This window comes from Erpetoichthys calabaricus, chromosome 11, assembly GCF_900747795.2.
Source record: "Erpetoichthys calabaricus chromosome 11, fErpCal1.3, whole genome shotgun sequence".
Lineage (NCBI taxonomy): Eukaryota > Metazoa > Chordata > Cladistia > Polypteriformes > Polypteridae > Erpetoichthys > Erpetoichthys calabaricus.
This window is the reverse complement of record NC_041404.2, coordinates 78,185,179-78,199,844: the sequence shown is the minus strand read 5'-3', so window position 1 is coordinate 78,199,844 and position 14,666 is coordinate 78,185,179. Positions and strand designations below refer to the sequence as shown.

The window sequence follows — 14,666 nt, the reverse complement described above, 5'->3', positions numbered from 1 at the left end:
CATGAATATAGTGGATTCATTGTGCATCTTGCTTACTTACATGTCAGACTCCCATCTCTCTGCTTATTACAGTATATACAGTAGTTCTTTTTCAGTGTTTTCATTTACCATCAGCAGTTAAGTGATTCCCTCTCCTTCTTTCACCTCTGCCTATGATTCTTAATTTTTATAGTACCCTTCATATTTTTACATGACCTGGAGTGCAGAGTAAACTCACAAATCATTATCAGTACCTAACAGCAAACACAGATGAGAAATAAAAAGTAACCAATACCCAAGATCCTCGGAAGGCATCTTTGTTTCTTGAATCACATTGCAGCTCTCAGGGACTTCTCCCTCACGTTTGTGGAAGTCTGCCTAGTAAAGCCTAGCCTGTTTAAATTTTCATACAGAGGATTATGGGTGAGCTATTCACTGACATATTGTAAAAAATGCTTTTTCTATGATTAAAGGACTAAGCTCATATTTGTTTAATGCCCTTTTGATGTTCCATCCATCCATTTTCTAAACCAGTTTATCCAGAAACAGGGTCTCAGGGAAGTTGGAGCCTAAACTAGCCAGCATCAGGAACAAGGCAGGAAAAATCCCTGGGCAGGGCACCAACCCATCATAGGGAAAAAAAAGAATTACACACAGAACATGGGCCAGTTTAGCATCACCATTCCACCTAATCTGAATGTCTTCAGACCTTGGGAGGAAACTGAAGCACCTGGAGGAAACCCACACAGCCACGAGGACAGCCTACAAGCTCTAGAAAGGACTTGAACCCCTGTCTCCTTGTTGTGAGGTAGCAGCACCACTACTGCACCACCGTACTGCCTTTTTGATGCTCAATTTTACTAAATATTAACTATGCAGTCTGTAACAAATGCAAGGGACATGAATAACATGGACAGTTTGTTCACCCAATGCACTTTTACTTTTTAAAGTAATTTTACTCCTACCAGTGAAATGTACACCATTAAATAAAAATTAAATGATTGTCATGTACTGACATCTAGACCAAGGTTGGTTCCAGTTTTCCCTCAAAATCTATTGAGATAGGAGCTGACCCCGTGAACCTTATGCTATGTTCAGTGGAAAGTTGGAATTTCTGAGTACCCAGTAAAAAGTTTCAACAGAAGTAACTACAGATTTCCGACTCAGAAAGTTGGAAGAGCCTCAACAACCCTGAAGACAAAATCCAAAATGGCTGCACCGCGTATCAACAGAAGTGAGAGCTGTAGCATTATAGTGTTTATTAGTACTTCTGTCTATTTGTGTCTTATTAAATCAGTCATACACACAGTACTGTTCAACTTTTATCTGTAGACATGTTGGTACGGTGTTTGGATGTGCAAAATACAACATAATTTATCGTGCAGTTGTTGTCTGTATTCCAAAAGAGCAAACACAACAAAGATTTTCCTGGAGGCATCCATATATGTTTTCCAAATGTTTTACTTGAACAAGGTCAGCTTTGGTGTAATGTCATTCCCAGCTCCAGTATCCAACTTCTGAGATATATGGAATACATTATTAATCTTTGGTTAAGCAGGTTTGAAAATTATATAGATAAATAAATTGAGGTATGTCAGGTTGAGCAGTCAGACTCAGTAGGTTTGTATGATTGACTGAGGTGGCAAGTGTCTGCTAGAGGACTAGTGCCCCATGTGGGGTTGGGTTCTGCCTTTCATCTGTTGATGCCTGGATTGACTCAAGCATCTTCTGACCCTGTATTAGAATAAGCAGACAAAAATTGGATAGATGTTCAAAGCATTATTTTATTTTTAGGTATGCAGGCTTTTTTGTTCAAAAGGATTAAAGAACTAGAGTGCCTTTACTGCTCCACTGGTGAGGCTACAGTCAAAGCTTTACTAATCAAGTTGTTTTGTATATCCAGATGTTGACAGCCTAGTTGAGAATTCAGTATCTGGTTATGCAGGACTATTATTGCCTTGCAGGGCAAATGCTCTGCTTTGCTCAGATGTCTCGCCCACTGAAGTGCATGTCATATGGGGGAATGTTTTCAACAGCAGACACGGATTGAATGTCTGTGTCCATTGTGAATTCCTCCATTTAGTCATTACTAAGAATAAAATTCAGCTGATTTTTAAGCGCATCTGTGGCTTTGCATTGCACATGCTTGGAAGGTATACCAAACTCCTGGAATATAGTGGAGAAAGATGGGGTAATTTCAGCTTTAGTTTGAAACCAGAAGTGACTCTTAAATTACTACAGTGCAAGGCCGTGCACTATATAAGATCCTCATTTAATTTTTAAATTTTACTTCGAAAATGATGGAATCGGCTGTTCCTTTATTCTTAGTGATGTGCACATTTTTTCTACTCTTGTGATGCCTGTTTATGTCTGCATGGATTTCTCTCCCCATAATCCCATTTTCTCCCCAAAATCCCAAGGCATGTGTTAGATCACTGACCAATCATTAAGTTAGGACTGGTGCCCAGCCTAGGGTTGTTTCTTGGCTACCGTTATAGTCATTGGCTGTGTAAATGAAATAGATAATGGATATCTAGGTGAACAGGATAGTATTGCATTGTTTAACACAGCTGTGTCACAGGGTTCATATGTGGAATTTGCATATTCTTTCCCATATGTACATGGGATTTCTAGCCACAAACCCGAAGACATGCAAGTTAGTGGACTGGCAATTCTAAACCAGACAAATTTGAATGTGTGTGTGTCGCCTGGTGTTGTCTGCAGGGCTGTTTGCTGTTTTACACCCAGCACTGCTTGGAGAAATTTGCCCAAACAACCCTGAATAAAAAGTAGCAGGTCTGAAAATGTTATGCTATAACTAAATAGAACCGTAGCAAATGTTACCAAAACCTAAAAAGTGCCCATCATCAAAAATGCAGTCTGAATTGACTTTAACAATTTTCTTCATTGATACTTGTGGCGGTTTTACAAAAACTAAGAGATATAAAATAAAATGGGTAACACTAAGCAAGATTGTATTTGAGGAATTTGGGAATTAAAATAATGACAGAAATCTGCAAATGAGATATTAGAAATGGAGAAAAAAGAAATTAAAAAAAAAAACTATCCCACAAACTCCAGTTTTCAAATCACACGCTCAGCCTAGAAGTCAGAAAATCCTATTAGCTTAGTAATTATCATTCTCCTCATTGCTTGCAGAAGCTAATTAATGTTGACCATGTGGCATCAACTTGACAGGGGGCTAGGCGCCCTATGTGACATGCAGATGGGCAATCAACCTGATCATCTGACATAAGCGTGAGACAGGCAGGGAGTCAAGAAAATTGGAAAAATATAGCAAAGTCTTCAAATGACTAGGCTGTGTAAAATCAGGAAGGAAGAGTGCAGAGAATATAGTAGGCCTTAGACTATTACAATCATACACATATGTTCTGCCTGGTGCTTCAGCAGTATGAGGTGAAGATAAAGAGATCAAGAAGATTTTACATTTTAGTAACTATGAAAAATCACAAAGATGAAGCAGGCGCCTAGAAAACTCAGGAAATGGTCTCCATCACATTCATATGAGGTATCATCAAAAATAAAGTCAACTTTACTAACTGCATAGCAAGGACGACTGCACCAATGTACATAATCTCAAGATGTTGGCTATCTTTAAGACTTATCTTCTAAAGGTGGTCATTAAATGTGTTAAGATTAAGAGACACAGACAAAAGTTTCAAGGTAAGGTTCTTGCTAATTATGGCACTGGAGAGTAGCAATGTGCTACATATTGATTTGCACATACAAGTAAATGTTTCACTGCTCCCTGTACATGGGGCAATGATGACCTTACAAGATTAACCTAGAAGACCATCAATTTAAGAAAATTACACATGAAAGATGCAGTTATATAGAACTCCAGTTCTGCTGTTAATACTTCTTTCCACAACATGGTTCATAGTGTTGATCAGCGAAAGTTGCCAAAGTGTTTTTCAAGGCACATATGCTGTCCTCGCCAGTAACTGTGTTCTCCAAATATTTTCCTGGAAATTCACCATGCGGTCAGATTAGAAGTTTTTTTTTTTTCCCCAGGACTGCTTTGTGAGGCCAGTGTGACATTGCAGAGCTATAGTAGCTCATGCAGATGGGGCAGTTGCCCAGTATATAATGCTAATCCTAACAGTGGGCTGAAAATTAGTGGAAAACTTGAGAATACATTTTAACACAACAAATGCAGGGAGAAGGGAACTGGCAGTGTGTCCGTTTGTTTGTGTTTGAAAGGTAGCGTCTTTTTGTATGGACTTGTATATCACTTATATGTTATAGTGAGCCTATCCCTTAAATAGTATTACCCAGAGTGCTGTGCAATTGATGTGATCTATCTATCTATCTATCTATCTATCTATCTATCTATCTATCTATCTATCTATCTATCTATCTATCTATCTATCTATCTATCTATCTATCTATCTATCTATCTATCTATCTATCTATCTATCTATCTATCTGTCTATCTATCTATCTATCTATCTATCAGACAGGAAGAAGTGAAGAATCCACGTGCATGCTGTGCATGTGGTAGATAGATAGATAGATAGATAGATAGATAGATAGATAGATAGATAGATAGATAGATAGATAGATAGATAGATAGATAGATAGATAGATAGATAGATAGATAGATAGATAGATAGATAGATAGATAGATAGATAGATAGATAGATAGATAGATAGATAGATAGAACTTTATTAATCCCAAGGGGAAATTCACATACTCCAGCAGCAGCATATTGATAAAAAAAATATAAAATTAAAGAGTGATAAAAACGCAGGTATAACAGACAATAACTTTGCATAATGTTAATGTTTACCGTTTATCAGCAGGTAGCAATTGAGCAAAAGTGTCAGAGAAAGTAAAACAAACTGTAGTTATTAGTTGAAGAGATAGGAGTATCTGTTATCAAATATGTGGGAGGCAAGCATTTGTGAATGTATGTTTCATGTCTACAAGAAATTTTACTGTTCTAATATTTAATTCTATTAGTTTTATCTCAGTAAGGCATGGTGGCACACTACTGTCTCGCATCTCAGGTCACATTTTTTAATAATTGGTCCACCAAAATTGGCAGATGTTCCCCTAACTGTCAGGAACACTTAAAACAAAAAGACAATTACACCATTATACTGTACTTCACTCAAAAATGTGTTGAGTTTTGCAAAGTTTCCAGACATTTTTCTGATTTCGCCAAACTTGAGGCAAAGCAAATTTAGCAGGATTCACTCATCACTGAAAAGTTTATCACTTGTTTTTATTTAAATATATTTTTTTAATGTAGCATTTATTTCATCAACTGATGTCTTTTTACCTACAAAATAAGTAATACTTCAGTCTAGAATATTGTCTAAATGTTTAAAACAGGCCTGTCCAGAGCATCCTGCCCATCTTCCAATTCTCTAGTTTCTTAAAACTGCAGGTTGCCGCCTTTTTGGTCACACAGGGTCATAACTCACCATTGTATTAAATAGTAAAGTGTCACATACGTTTGTCGAAATGTCTCACAATGGGTTGCTGGGGGTTGTTTAAGCAATTGGCATTGCTCTGCATAGACTGTCGGTGGTGATTCACCAAGGTGGAATTCCCCTATGACTTCCGCTATGAATGTAAGTGGCGACGCTCTAAGAGGGACAGATAATGACCGTCTCATGATCATCATGGACTGGATCTCTAAGACACTAAGAAAGGCAAGATTGGGTTGCAAGGAAAAAAAAAGTTTCAGAAACACTGCCCCAGGCTAATCTACACAACTAATCTTAATGGACAATGTCAGTGTGGCACACACACTACTCCTTAACACAGAGCCAATCAAGGAGTGATCCCTTAGTGTTTTGCACTTGCAGCCCCAACTTTCATTCTGATGTATAAAGGACACAAATAGAAAACAATAATAATTGACATTAGTTTGGGGGACTATAATTTTAGCCTAAACCCCAAATCCAAGCCCTATCTCTCACCCATAACATCATTTAAACCTGATTTAACATAATTTTGTTTATTGTATTCCCAAGGGGTACCTCACCACTCCTTTAAACAACAAACTAGAATAGCTTAGTCTTAATAAATAAGAATCCAACCATCTATCCATTATCCAACCCGCTATATCCTAACTACAGGGTCACAGGGGTCTGCTGGAGCCAATCCCAGCCAACACAAGGAGCAAGGCAGGAAACAAACCCCGGGCAGGGCACCAGCCCACCGCAGGGCACACACACACACACACATACACACACTAGGGACAATTTAGGATCGCCAATGCACCTAACCTGTCCTTGGGCTGTGGGAGGAAACCGGAGTATCCGGAGGAAACCCATGCAGCCACGGGGAGAACATGCAAACTCCACACAGGGACGACCTGGGAAATGAACCCAGGTCTCCTTACTGCGAGGCAGCAGCGCTACCCACTGCGCCACCCTAAATAAGAATCATTGTGGATAAAATCATGAGGTATACAGTAGACTCAATTTTAATTTACTAAAGAATAAAGTAAAAGTTACACAAGGGGTAAAATGGTATTTGTCTTTCTGCTTCTCACAAGCTACCAGAACAAAAGAATGGGAAATCACAGCAGCCATGTCTATTTTCAGCTGCTGTCTAGTTCTTGTGCCTAACTAAAAGGAAGCTCAAGACTAAGGAAACTTTGGCTGGTAGTTGAGCTGTAGGTGAATTTCTCAGAAGTAGATCACAGACTGCTATAGAGACCTGATGCCACTTGACAGGGCAAGCCCAGTCACACAGCATATCATCTTTATCTGTAGAATGGAGCACCATACTGACCCTTTTTTCATCAAGTTGTGAGAGACTCCTGGCTGCATTTTATTTTGCTATTGTGACTGCAATAAATAAGCAGAAGTAATCCATATGATCAACAATAGACAGGCAGTATGCAGCATAGGAGGTGAACGGAAGGAAAGAAGATTTGCTTAGAAGATAACAATAGCACCACTGGTTTTCCATTTACATTTTCTCAAAGAAATACAGAAGAAAAATTAAGCTCTTTTCACAGTTGCACTACTGATTGTATTGTATGTAAGCTAGTCTTTTCAGGCTAGGTTTAAAATTCGATAGCTTTCATTTTCATAATATACCACAATTGTGTTAATTCTACTGTTAAGTCAACACACACAATTAGCTCTTCAACGCAGAAGAATGTCTTCATTTTGCTTTATCAAGATAAATGGGCATTGGTGTTTAAAAAAGAACCCACACTGAATGCTGCTAATGCATATCTGAGGTGTCTTCTCTATTTCTATATTGAGTAATTTCAAATGAAGATGCATTGTAATCTGGAAAGGGAAAATAAAATATGAATGATGTGTCTATTCATATTGCAGACTCAGCTTAAACCACGTGGCAAAATGGGTTGTTCTCAGTTCTACCCTGTTTATACGTTTTCACAGTATGCTTACTTAAAACCCAGGCTGGCCTGCTAAGGTGAAAGGACTCTAATACCAAATGAGAAGATCTGGCTCACAGATTCCAGATTTCAATTCATCCCAAAGGTGTTCAATAGGGTTGAGGGCAGGGCTCTGTGCAGACCATGGGAGCTCCTCCACACCAAACTCATCAAACTATACCTTTATGGAGGTGGCTTTGTGGACAGGGGCACAATCAGGTTGAAACAGAAAAGGGCCTTCCCCAAACTGTTGGAATTACACTATTGCCAAAAATGTTTTTGCATGTAGCATTAACAGTGCCCTTCACTGGAACCAAGGGGCCAAGTCCAAACCTTAAAAACAGCCCCAGACCATTATCTCTCCTTACAGGATGCTCTAAGCCGTCTGGAAGGTAACGCTCTTCTGGTATCTGCCAAAACCACATTCGCCTATCAGACTGTCAGATAGTAATGCAGAATTCATTACTCCAGACACCATGCTTCCACTGCTCCTGAGTCCAATGGTAGCACGCTCTACACTATTCCAGCTGACACTTGGCACTGCAGATAGTGATCTTAGGCTTGTATGCAGCAGCTCAGCCATGGAAACCCATTCTCTGAAGATCCCAATGCACAGTTCTTGTGCTGATGTGGCTTCCAGAGGCAGTTTGGAACTCTGTTGTGAGTGGTGCAACAGAGGATTGGCAATTTGTACACAGTCCCATTCTATTAGTTTGCATGATCTACTATTTTGTGGCTGAGCTGTTATTGCTCCTCAATGCTTTCACTTCAGAATAACAGCTCTTACAGTAAAGTGGAGCAGATCAGAATTTCATGTACTGACTTATGGCAAGGGTGGCATTTTTAACATTACCAAGCTCTTCAGCATTACATATTCTACTGCTAAATTTTATAAATGGAGACTGTATGGCTATGTGCTTGATTTTACGTATCTGTTAATAATGGGTGTGGCTGAAACACCTGAACATGATCATTTGGAGGGTGGTCCACATGCTTTTGGTTATATGCTGTACATTTCATGCAAATTTGCCTTATATTCTACCGATATACAGATTCCAGTGTTACTGAGGAAGCTCTGGTGTGTTCACTGTACTTCTCAGGAACTAACTGGTACATCAGATCAAATCCTTTGCACAATCCCAGATAGAAAAAAAGCAGGAATGTGTAGAAGAAGAATGTTCTCCTCAGCACCATGTATCTTGTGTGTTTAGTAAATTAGAATTTTATAACAACTATTTTGTAACTTGCCAGTGAGAGAAGCCTGGCTTATGAACTAACAAAAATATGTTATTCCAGGGTTCAGGAGAAATAGTGTCCACATGAATACAATCTAAGCTGTTTCTTGTTTTTTCCTTTCTCAGAGTGAATGTCTCAGGGACAAGGTCACAAAGCTGCAGAAAGTACATGTAGTTCATGTAAGGCATCTCTCCTGTGCTCAGTTTTGAGAACACAGATAATGCTTAGCTCAACAGACATATTGTTTAACTCTACTTAGATGATAAGGATGTTTTTCTGTCTTATTAATCACGAGATGCTGAATTATAAAAAACCTCTCCTAACTTTTAATTGGGGTTCAAACTGAGCTTTGCGGCAATAAGTTATGCTCTTTGAATCTCTACTTACTGTGACTCTGAGTGAATAATAAAGAGAACTAAAGAAATATTATCTGCCTGCTGTCAGTGTGCCTTTTTCGTCCACAAATGACACCAAGCAAAGCTTTTCAGAACCACAAAAAAAAAATTAAACGTTAAACTTGTGCTCCACTTTTGGTGTCAACATTCACTGTAATATGCTTACCTTTTCAGCAACAGGCAATCATTACAGAGAGCAACAACAAAGCAGACATTTATTGGAACACATCAGAAATTCCCTACACTACTTCATGAATCTCTAAAAGTTTCACTGCATCTCACATGCAGAGTTTTAGTTGTTGTTTATGAGAAATATCCAAATACTGAATTCATGGTAAGCTAGTGTGGTGTAGACTTTACCTATCTGCATGTGTACAATGCGGTCTGGCTTGAAAGTGAAATATTTATCAGCTGCAAACAGTGACTTTATTTATAAACTTAATTTATACATATGTATATTCATATATTATACTGTTATAAAACAGGATTTTCTTTAGTCTCACATAAAACATTGCAAAGCTTAGATAATGTGATTTGCTGTGTACTTTAAGTTTCTTACTTTTGCTGTAACTTTATAGTCTACAACACTCGTCTTCAACTCTGCTCATGGAGCACTACTGTGGCTGCAGGTTTTCAATCTAACCCTTTTTAGTACATTTGTGACCAGTCTTTGTTACTAACTAACCGCTTTAGCTTAAATCTAATTGACTTGCTATTTAAGATTTAGATTTATGTATTTTTTCCATGATTAGCAGGCAAACAATAATGACATACAACATATGATCAGTTAACCGGTATCCATCATATAAAAATCTAAAAATAAAGAAAGGTGAATGTCTCAGTAATGTTGATCTGTTCAGGTCCACAAAACATTCCTTAGAAAAAAAAGAAAATCAACAATTTTGAAAATGTCTGCTGTGGCAGAATGTGAGCACCAGCAAGTCATGGAATTAAATAATGGGTTTAATTAACAACAAAAATTGGCTTCTAATTAAGAAACTGGTTGGAGTGAAACTGGTTGGAATTTGATGCCCCAACTTAGTCGGTCATCTGTTGGCTCACTAACTTCACAACTCATTTCTGTTTGGGTGCCATTTAAGGGAAAAAAAAATGAAGCACTTCAGAGGAATAAACCTTAAAAATGTCTGTTAAAATGAAGGGAAAAGAAGTCAACTAACAGCAGAAATTGGTCACTAATTAAGAAAAGGGTTAGATTGAAAACTTGCTTCCCAGAACTGGAGTTGAAGATTGGTCAAAGGGATCATTTACTACTTGTTAACCTTTTTTTTCTTATCTACTGTATTTCTATATAAGCTTAGGAATCTAAGAATCTCTTTGTCTATTATGGGTGGCTAAAGTAGAACAGACAGTTCACTTCCCACTCTCCAACAGATTTAATTAATTAAAGTAAGTAAGTAAGTAAGTAAGTAACATATATATATATATATATATATATATATATATATATATATATATATATATATATATATATATTATAAAAAAAAAATTCTCAGACCAGACAAGACTTTTTAGCCTGGGACGAGACGTGACTTTTTCAGAGAGATACTTTCATGTCCCGCGAGACGAGTTTTAACCACGCTGGGGGTCAGAAATAAAAGACAAAGAGTAGATGACAAAGTAGAACGTCGTAAAGAATTCAAAAACGTTGGCACGATGCACATGCAGAGCAGGTTAGAAATAATAGAAGTACGAAAATTTGAAAGTCTCAAAAAACTGATAGTAAAGATCGCATTAGCACAAACAAATGGAAATTATTACTCAGTGAAATAATGGAACAGTAAAAAGAGATCGAATATATTGTTTGGATTTAAACTTTAAGTCGGAGACTTGTAGATCATCTAATTCATGTTGCCATCAGGGAAAAGTAGTGTTTCTTCCCAATGAAGAGGCATATCCACGAGAATTAACAGATTTGTTGTTTGGTAAAAGTGAAATCCACATACGCGAGCGGCAGAGAAGCAAAGTGGCTGGCGCGTAGTGCAGGCCAGAGGTTGGCGAGCAAAGCGAGCAGGGGGTGAAGCCCCCTAGTATATATATATATATATATATATATATATATATATATATATATATATATATATATATATACAGTATATATATATATAATATATATATATATATATATATATATATATATATATAGTTTGCAGAGTGATTATGGGAACACTTATTTAAAAGAAATCCAGCACAGTCTAATCCCATCTCTCTTTTTTAGCTCAAATGGACTCTTTGTGGAAGACAGCTTGACTCTGTAACAGAAAGGTGGAAGGCTTCACACAGAGAGAACATTTGTGTGGACTGGCTTTCACCCTTGAGGGCTATCTTAATTTGAGAATAAAAAAAGCTCTGGTTTGAGTTGATTTTAAGGCAGCTAATGGGGAAGAGGTCCAATTATTTCTAAAGTAGAATATAGAGTGAAGTGTCAATCCAATTTACTTCAGTCTGTAAGGTGTAGTCCACAGGGCCTTTCTGTTGTACTCAAAGGCATGCTTCAATCAAAACCTTGCTACTACCAGCCAAAATGATTTTCACTCAATTTCAGCTGGTATTATACTCAATTATGTTTATTTAAATATTCAGATCAATCAATCATGTTACAGTCCTTCACGCTACATTGTGTAGACTCTGTAACAATTGCTTCAGTAAGAATAATTGTACATATTTTCTGATGCATCCCATAAAAACAAGTTCTCTTTTTCACTTCTATCTAACCACACCCCACTCAATATTCCACCCAAAAGGATCTGAACAAGCAGACATGACCTAATCCCACATTACAGAGCATTTAATGGTGCTTTCACAGGAAGGCAATATCAAATCCTGTGAAATAGAATGACAGTATGTAGAATCAGCAGCAGTGTGACAGTAAGACTGAATAAAAATGAGAACAATAAACTTATCAAAAGTACTGATTTATCAGGATCCTTTTATTTGTAATAAAAATTGTCAACTAAACACAGCTCCACCTTTGATTTGGCATGATAGTGGCACGGTGTTTAGCACTGCACCTTCACAGATCAAATGTTTTGGTTCAAAACAATATTCCATGCAATAGGTGTGTGGAAGTTGTCCACTCTCCCAGCACGTGTGTGTGTGTAAGTAGGTTGTGAAAATCTGTTTACGGATGGATGGATCTCCTTTGCTTCACTAGATGCACCTGACTAAAAGATACAGGAAGTGTGGAATTTGAGCAAAACAACGATATAGAATTCACAGTAATTAAAATGAATGTAGCGAAACACCACCACCTCAAATCAAAATATCACTTGGACATAATAATTATTAGGAAATGATTGATGAGCAGCTACATCCTAAATGTAATCTCTGTCCTCTAATTCGCACTTTGTAAAAAAAAAAAGCTGTAAAATAAAATAATCTTCAAATAATCACAATTTATTTCCAGTCATGGTTAAGGTGCATGGTTTCAAAGTTCAGCACCATGATTGGCAAAAAAAGAATTATAAGCAACTTTGACAAAATTGTTAAAAATCTATGCAAATTAATAATGAGAACACCATATGAAGGCAAACATTAACATCTGTGAATCTATTTTCAGCTTCTGGAAGATGCAATTTCCCATGTCTACATACTGGCACAAAGCTAATTGGGACTGATGTAGAGTACAGAAAATGAAATTTCTTTTATTGTAATGTACAGTAGTTGGATACATTCAGGCTGCCAGCATATCGGCCCTTATGCTGGAGCTATGAAAATGAACCCATTGGATTCAGATAAATGGAAATAACTGCACACATGACTAGGACCAAATGTAGGCAAACCTGCAGGAAACTAGAACACAAAATATAAAGTGCAAAAACCACTCACCAAATTAACAGCCTCTGCTCACAGGACTCATTTTCACATCTTTTCATTTGATTCAGTGACACTGTGTTTTTCTGATTAAAAATGTTTCTAAATTGTTCTCAGTTTAGTGAAAGTTTAAGATGATTGTTCAAAATGAGTAGTAAGATAATGAGGGAAGCATATTTAGGAGACTAAAGCATGGACGTGATATTGATATTGACATGATTTAGTTTGTGTGAATCTAATCGGTTAATCAATAAATCAGCACATTTAAAATATTCGAAGTCTAGCAGTATTGAAAAGTGTGAGTCCTCAATCTGAATGCCCAGAAACAGTACTGTTTATTATTAACGACTTTCAACAGTCATTTTGCTTTATTTCTTCATCTTGAAAATCCATTGCAAAATACCTGTACGTGAATTAGCATTTGATAGAAAATGTAAGGGTTAGTGTTAGGGTTATTTTGGATTTTGTGAGCAGCCAAGAGAGCTGCACAATGATCACAAAGAATGGATGAGACACTCCATCTAAGACTAGTACAGCGGTCAATCAATCACATAAATTACATGGAAAGAAAGTAAATTAAAGTAAAAAGTCTCAATAAAAACTGGGAAACATTAGGTATGGCAAACATTCAAAATAATGTGCCATGCCCTGAACTGAATTAAAATGGTGTAAAATTGTGCCATGGACATCTTACAGCATAAGATATTCTTGAGTTTGTGTTAGACGTATCATGAACTCTCTCTCCTATAAATGGTATTGCAGCACAGATAAGAAGGACACCATTGACTAACCATCTCAGCACTGAAGAAGTGTAAGTCAGCTCGTCAGAGTACAGGAATGCTCCTTTCACTTAGCAGGCTAAAATGCTTAATTTTTCTACTTGGTAGATGGTCATGGGTTTAAGTTGAGGAGGGGACAGGCTAACAATGGGCATGCCATCAATCTGTTATAACTGTGACACTGTGTTATGTTCTCCTTAAAACATGCAGGTTAGGTGGATTGGTGATTCTAAATTGGCCCTAGTGTGTTCTTGGTGTGTGGGTGTGGGTGTGTTTGTGTGTGTCCTGCGGTGGGTTGGCACCCTGCCCAGGATTGGTTCCCTGCCTTGTGCCCTGTGTTGGCTGGGATTGGCTCCAGCAGACCCCCGTGACCCTGTGTTCGGATTCAGCGGGTTGGAAAATGGATGGATGGATGGATGGATAAACCAGCTGCTAAAATGTACCTTATGTGAATTCTTACATACAAGAGTTACAAAAACTGATGGACCTCATAGCAGAAAATTAAAACTACGTAAAGTAGAGCTTAGGAACCACTTGTACGGGTCTCTGGGATTTTGAGCGCAAGTATAAAAGTGGCCATATTTGTAATTATCCAGAACCCAGTTCAAATGAAGAGAATAGCAAATCTATGGATAGGTAACCAAGAAATGAAAATCAAATAGGATAAAAAACCTTGGATAGCAGTCTGAGAAATGGTTACAGCATGTGTCACAAGGTCAGGAATATGAATCAAGATGATAGGAAAGCCCGTGATTTGTCGACCTTGGAGGAGTGGTTACAGAGGCTCTTCAAAAAGGCAGGTATAGGTCACCAAAAGGCATTTGCAAAAAGAATGTTATTTAGAGTGTGGTACATTATCCCAAGACATTGCTTTGTCTCTCTTTTATTTGTAGACCAACACCAAAAACTGCAGGTGACGGGAAGCCAAACTTAAGTTACATAACCTCGGTAGCTAGAACGTATTTCTTGTCCACTGGACACATGGCGTTCCTAGGGTCAAGAAGAGGCCAGTCCTCTTTTCCCCTGAGCTTTGCAAAGAGCACTTTCTAACT

General features: G+C 37.7%; 1 protein-coding gene across 1 annotated transcript in view; it reads right to left on the bottom strand.

Moving 5' to 3' along the window:
* The window catches only part of plxna3 (plexin A3), a 312,944-nt gene that overhangs the window by 155,833 nt on the left and 142,445 nt on the right, over positions 1–14,666 (bottom strand).